Source organism: Haplochromis burtoni, unplaced genomic scaffold, assembly GCF_018398535.1.
Source record: "Haplochromis burtoni strain Fernald_Lab_line unplaced genomic scaffold, NCSU_Asbu1 Contig_126, whole genome shotgun sequence".
NCBI lineage: Eukaryota > Metazoa > Chordata > Actinopteri > Cichliformes > Cichlidae > Haplochromis > Haplochromis burtoni.
The window spans coordinates 968,776-975,794 of record NW_024582487.1 but is presented as its reverse complement, the minus strand read 5'-3'; the positions used below and the strand labels follow the sequence as shown (position 1 = coordinate 975,794).

At 41.0% G+C, this 7,019-nt stretch overlaps 1 protein-coding gene across 5 annotated transcripts in view; it reads left to right on the top strand.

Annotated features, from left to right (window-relative positions):
* Window positions 1-7,019, top strand: part of hivep2a (HIVEP zinc finger 2a) — a 117,663-nt gene that overhangs the window by 18,870 nt on the left and 91,774 nt on the right. The window lies entirely within an intron of this gene.

The window sequence follows — 7,019 nt, the reverse complement described above, 5'->3', positions numbered from 1 at the left end:
GAGAGAGAGAAAAATAGAGACAGGGAGAGTAATAGTGGTGTGTCTGAGTAAAGTGCGGTACAATAAAGAGTCTCAGTTTCGCTTCCGCATCGTTCCTCATGCAAATGACAGCTTTGTTGCGCTTGCAGCCTGCACATTTCCTGTACATGCTCTATATATCTGTGTGTGTGTTTGTGTGTGTGTGTGTGTGCGTGCATGCGTGTGTGAGTCAGAGAAAAAGAAACTATACTCATCAAATTTAGTTCATGCATATCTGCATATATTAATCTATCCATGTGGTTTTACACTATTTCACCTTCTTTCAGTCTTCACTTCATCTCCGTTGCCAGTTTGGACAGGCGGTTGCCAGCACTGCACAGGTTTTGCATTTTTCTTCACATTTATTCAGAGATGCTGGTTTCAGGCTTTCGCCTTCTTGCCACTCATCCTTTGAATGGGATGATGCCTGCTGCTCCACTTTGTACGCGTTAAAGAATTGAAAAAAGTTCTGCTTTATTGCACCCGTGCTGCCACTAACCAATCAAATCGTGTTATGAATATGTGCTAATACATATGTACAGTCACTGGCCATGTTTAGAATCTGAAAGCATCTTTAAACTTCCTGTAAACACAACACAAGTCATTTGTTCATTCACAAAGGTGACCTTCAGAGTGCAGTTTAAACCCTGTCAGGGACGATTCCTTTTCTTTTGCCATCGAGTCGAAGCATCACTCGTGGCCTGCAGAGTGACGTGGCGACTGCACCGCTCAAGAGGTGTTCAGAAAAAATAACAGGATGTTTGTGGGAGGAAGAGCTGAAGTGATGAATGGAGAGAGGACAAGGTCAAGAGAGAGGGAGGAGGGATTGTAATTAGGCGTCCCCTGCTTTCTCCACCTCGAGTCGCCTCCTGTCACTTCCAACATCCTTTCGCTCCGTCTCTGCTTCCAGTTGATTTTTTGTAATCTTTCATTTTCCCTTTTAACTCCTTTCATCCCTTTGCCTTACCATCAATCTCTCTGCTTTCTTACCTTCAGCCAGTTTCTTTTTTCTCCTACTATCCATCCAGTTTCTCTTATCCTGATGGCTCCATCTTTCCCTTGCTCTGTCCTCAGTTTCCCCTTTCGCCCCTTCTCCTTCAGTTCCTCACTATGCTGCCCTTCTATCTTCTTAACATTTTCTCTACCTTTGCCTTTCTTTACCTCTCTGCCTGGTTTCTTTTTTCCTTTTTTGTTCCTTTGTTCTAAATTGTTTATAATGATCTGTAATTTGTTACTCCTCCCTTCCATCTTCCTCTGCTCTTGCACCCCTTTCCTCCATCCCTCCGCTCTTCCTTTTTGCTTCTCTACCCCCTCCTTCATCTTTTCATCCCTTCATGATCTCCTCTGCCAGGGAGGAACAGGTGGCTCGCCTCTGCTGTGCCACTTGGTGGCTTCCTGCCTGAAACACAGAGAGCAATAGAGAGATTGTGGCCCATGTCAGTGCACTGCCTCTCGGGCTTATAACATGTGACGGACGGAAGGAGGAGGAGCGGGAGGAAATGGAAGAGGAGGAGGAGGAGGGGTCCGTCTGAAGGCTGTGATTTCAGAGACTGAGGGAGAGAAAGCGAGCAGCAGGTGCTTCAGTGTGAAGCACTTGTAGAGGCGCACACATGCACTTAAAGATAAGAGCTACTGAGATACTTCTGTGCCCACACCAGCATGACATCATTTCCTGTCCTCACACTGTAACTCGGCACACTAAAGACCCTTTGGTGTTTGTCTCAAACTGGTAATTTAGCTGCTCTTTAACCCAGAAAGATTAGCTTAGAATAGGTCGTCTCTCTCACTTCCTCATTTGTTTTCCTTTTGAGTCCTTATTTCTTTTGCATCTCCATCTTTTGTCTTTAAGCTTCCTTTGTATAAAATAATATTTATCTCTGCACTTTTGTTCAGACATAATTATTATAAATAAACCTTAGAAATGAACATGAGCAAGTGCATGCTTTCAAAATAACATGCCCAATCTTCTCTCCTACCATCTCTTGTCTTTCCTTTGCACTATTTTTATTCCCCTGCTTTAATCTTAATCTTATGCCGTAGTTGCTAAAATTGACATATTCTTTAAAAGTGAAGGGATTGAGGTTGTTCCTGTAGCCACTAGGATTAGCTGCTGCTATAGTAGCTAGCCATCTCCATATGCATGGCATTAAGACCGATTAGCTCAACGCTAGCTCACTCACTCACTCTCAGAGTATTAAAGCTTAAAAGCTAGCACAGCTGGCTAGCACCTCTCGCACCTCTCGCATGTCAAGCGATGGGGGATTAGCACATGCTAACGATGGTTAGCTCTCTGGCAGGCTAAGAATTAGTGCTTCAAAGACGAAGTAAATCTGGCACAACCTGAAAATATGCTCCAGCTGAATGTTTTTGATGTCTTCAAAGCAGACATAAGTGTTTAACTATGGAGGTATGTATGTTTCTATGTATAATTACTGGTTAAGTCTTGGTAAAACAAGTGTCCCCTTTTCACATCTTAAAATGCCTATCAGCAAGGCACCACTTGAAGTAATAACAAAGAGAAAAAACAAACCAAGAAGAGGCTCAAATAAGTTCTTTCTTCACAATTTAATTCCAGTAAACAGATTAAATGTTTCTCTTCAGGTTCACAAAAAAAACTACCCCCTTTTTTTATTTTTTATTTTATCTCTTAACACCCTTTCAAACCTTCATGGGATAAACTTCCATCATTGTGAAACTAAAATAAAGAACATTAGTCTCCAGGCATTTTAAAAACTCAAGCTTTCTCTGGATGTTATATAAAGACTATCCAACAACAACAACACAAGTCACTCATACAAGACTAAAGCTGAGCAGCAGTTTATAGCAACAGTTACTGTGGTTTCCTGCAGTGCCATAGAATATTATCAATATTCCTGGTACCAAGTTTAAATGTAGCATGGCTATTTATTTGCAAAGACTAAACAGGCTAGATATAATGTTAACAAAAATGCATTTGCATGCACATTCACACTAATAGTAGCAGAGCTACCACACATGGCCTGCTTACAGGGGATTTATGATTCAGCAGGAAAGTTACGCCGTAGCTAAGTCATAACCACAAACCTCTCTGAAATCATACACTGAAACCTGGCGTCTGCTTCCCTAGAAATGTAACACATTGAACCTACTATTGATATTGGCCTGTTTAATACTGTTCATTTCTTTTGTGCATTTCTGACTACCTTCTTTATCTACCCCCATGAAAACAACATCTGACGACCTCCCCTCTACCCTTAATGACGAACTAGATATATATCAATAAAGATGTAGTTTGACAACCTTCAAAACCATTTCTGGCTTTTTTGAGAGTAGCTGCATAGGGAGAGACCACCCTCATTAAAATCAGACCCAAAGCTAATCATTTTGTTCTATAAACAGGCCTGAAATATGACAGAAACTGCTGAGTTAAGAAAACAGCTTAATCCTGGTGGATTTATTTATCATTTCCACGTACAAATGAAAGCTATATGTGGATATCTATATGTCTTTACATGTGTAAAATGATAATCCGTATTGGCAACACTATCCCCACTAAAGATGAAATATTCCAGCAATCAGTGTTTGACATAATGTGAGGTCTTGACTGATTAGTAATTCATGAGTTACTGTTGAGTTTAAAACAATACTGTTGAGGCAAAAGTGTGAATTGGTCTTTATTCAGATTATATTCACATGCATAGAGTGCATGAAGAATAGCCACACATGTTAATAGATTCTAGATCATGTTTTAATAGATATATACATTTTGACATTAGTATTAGTATTTATAACACAATGTCACAGTTAACACTGCCATGTGGAGATTTTCTCAAGTCTAGCTAACACTTCCTGTGTGTTGCTATGTTTTAGACAATCAGTAGATTATTGAGATAATACAAGATGGAATTTAGTGACTTACACACATCTTACTAATCAGACTGTGGTGGGTCTGAGTGCAGTAATAAGTCAAAATATGAAATCCAATTCCAAAATACTGTGTAAGACAATAATCTCTAATAGTGTTTTGTAATATATTGCTGTTTTTTCCCCTTTAACTATCAATATTTGCTCTTATGTGTCACTCACCTCCATGTCAGCTGCTCTCCCAGCACTCTCCACCCTCACTCTCTCTTTACCCTGAACACACCACAGCATCAGCATTAGAGTAAAATGTTGTCAGTAAACAGGTGGAGTTTGTTGCCATGATGTTCAGGAATAACTGATTAACTCTTTCTCACATGTATGGCGATGACTTTCTCAGACGCATTTCTGACGACAGCTGTGTTTCATTTCAGAGCAAAGTGCGACATTTTTTTTTATCATGTCAAAGCAGACGCTGTGTTGTAACGGGGCATTTTTCTGAGCCCAGTGTTGCACTTGTGACCTGTCCAGCTGGGAGAAATCCACCCTGTCGGTCGCCTTCAGTTAGATAAGCGGTTATGGGAATGGATGGATAGATGGACATGGCACGACAGCTAAATTTAAATGTTCCCTCTTGTGTGCACGCTACTCATTACTGTTTAACGATAAATCCACATGGTCTGTGTCTAACTTTTCCTCACGAAGGTTTAAGTTCTAAAAGAAGTCGGAATATTTTGCATATGTTTATGCAAAATTGTCACATCCTATTACCGCCAATGCTGTACAGAGCCCTCCACTTTACCACAAACTCCCAGACTGTGTTTTTGTCTGCCTGCTTTTATAAACTATACTGCAAATTTCCCTTTTCCGACTAAAGTTTTGTGCACATTTTTACAGAAAATGTAACTAAAACGTGTCAGACTTCTCGAAAAAACAGAACTACTTCTTTTCTCTCTCTCTTCACATTTCAGCTTCTCCCCTCTTGTTGTCCAGCTCCTTTTCTCCTTTCATCACTCTGAGTGGTTCGCTCACTGTTTTTTCCACAACCCGTCCATCCCTCCATCCAGGCGTCTCCCTTCTTTCAACCACTCAGTCCTTTTGCCTTCTGTTTCATCCATCACTCACTCTGATCCCAGTCTATCCCCCCTCCTCCTCTGCCGCCTCCTCCTCCGCCTCTTCAAAGCTCTGTCTATCTGTCTCTGGATGCAGTCCTCTCCTCCCTTTCATCACCCTTTCCTCTCCTCCCTCTCCTCTCCTCCCCACTCTCTTCTCATCTCCTCTCCTCTGTTCTTGTCCTGTCTCAACTCGTTGGTCTCCTGTTTGTCTCCCCTGTGATGTGCTCCTCTCTCCTTTCTTCCTCCTTTCCTCCTCCTCTATTTATTTCTCCTTTTCTCCCCCATCTCCTGTTTTCCCCCTTCTCTCTTTTCAACTTCTTGCTTCCAGCTCCTTTCCCTTTAATCTGCTCTCTTTTCCCTCGCTTCTCTTCTTGTTTTCCCTCATTCTCTGACTAACTTTTCCTCCCTTGTCCTTTCTTTTCCTCTTTCCCCTCAGCTCCTCTTTCATCCTAATGCACCAACAGAAACCCAAAAATCCAAAACAGATCCTCCTTTTTCTTTTCGGCTGTCAGTGGTAAGGTCTCTCTCCAGGCTCTCTTTTCAGTTTCAGGCTTTTAAGTGATGAGGCACGAGGCGAAATTAAAAGACGCTCAGATATCTCCACTGTTAGTTTTGAACGTATCTGTGTCTAATGTGTTTTCCACACTCAGACGCACAAACGGTGTCAGTGACAGGATTTGTCTGACAGCTGGGTGATATTAGACCTCTCTCTGAACTTAAACTACATAGGATGATCAGAAGCAGCTGTCAGGCATCTTGTGTGTGCATGTGTGCGATTTCGCGTTGGACTACCTTAGTGTCATCAGTAAAATTTGTCCTTCATCTCTCTAATTCCCACTGGATATTAAACACAGAGACATTCAACTGAGGGCCAGAAATATCTATGCAAATATGTTCAGATAAGTCCTGTTTTTCAAAAAAAAATGTAAATATAGTGACGTTCCTACAGAAAGTGTGATTGTTGGCATGAACGTAAAGCACATTATGGGGAAGTATTAGAGTTAGGGGATATTTTCAGGTGTTTCACATTCGTGAATATAGGCGTATAAGCTAAGCTGTGTCAATTTTTAATTCAGTGAAGACGGAGAGGTGATTTATCTGCATTTAGGACCATTAAGTCAGTTTGATATCTTAATACTTCTCCTGGTTAGCTTAGTTAAAAATGTAAGTAAGAACAAGAAAGTGCGACACACTTAAAATCAAAAATGAAAGAATGCAGTAAATGTGAATAAACCTCACCAAAGAGTGAACATTTAAGTCATGGATACCAGCACATCCTGCTGATCCTGTAACTCTAGAGCCTTAAACAGAATGCTGGACAAACAGCAGTGAGGTAGTCTGTTGAGGAAAAACCACACAAAGCCATGAATAATTAACTAAGACTAATAATATAATCTGAAATCCTAGAATAGTGAATCTAATTTAAATGGAGGCCCACATTCACAATACACAGTACATTTTTGTGTGGCTGGTGCTCACTTAGAACATGTTAATTAGCAGCGCAAGACAAGGAACCGATGTCATGTATTAATGTGGGAAGGTGCCATAATGTAAATTCACATACTGGACTACTATACTCACCTGGTTGAACCCCCTTTTGCCGTCAGATCCACCTTAATGCTTTGTGACTTAATAAGGATTTGGTCCAAAGTGATATCATCACAGATTTCCCGTTTGTTCTCATCCCAAAGTTGCTCTATTGGATTGAGATCTAGTTACTGCGGAGGCTGTTTGAGTCTAGCGAGCTCATTTTCATGTTCAAAAACCAGTTTGAGATGATTTGAGCTTTGTGGCATCAGAAGACGGGTACGATGTGGCTATAAATGGACGGATATGGTCGGGAACAATACTCAGGCTGTGGCATTTAAAGGACGCCCAACTATATTCAAACCAAATATTCTCCACATCATTGCACCACCACCACCACCACCACCACTCTGATTTGTTGATACAATACAGGATGGATCGATGCTTTCATGTTGTTTACACCAAATTCTGACCCTACCATCCGAATATTGTGGCAGAAATTGATTTGCCTTCCTGTCA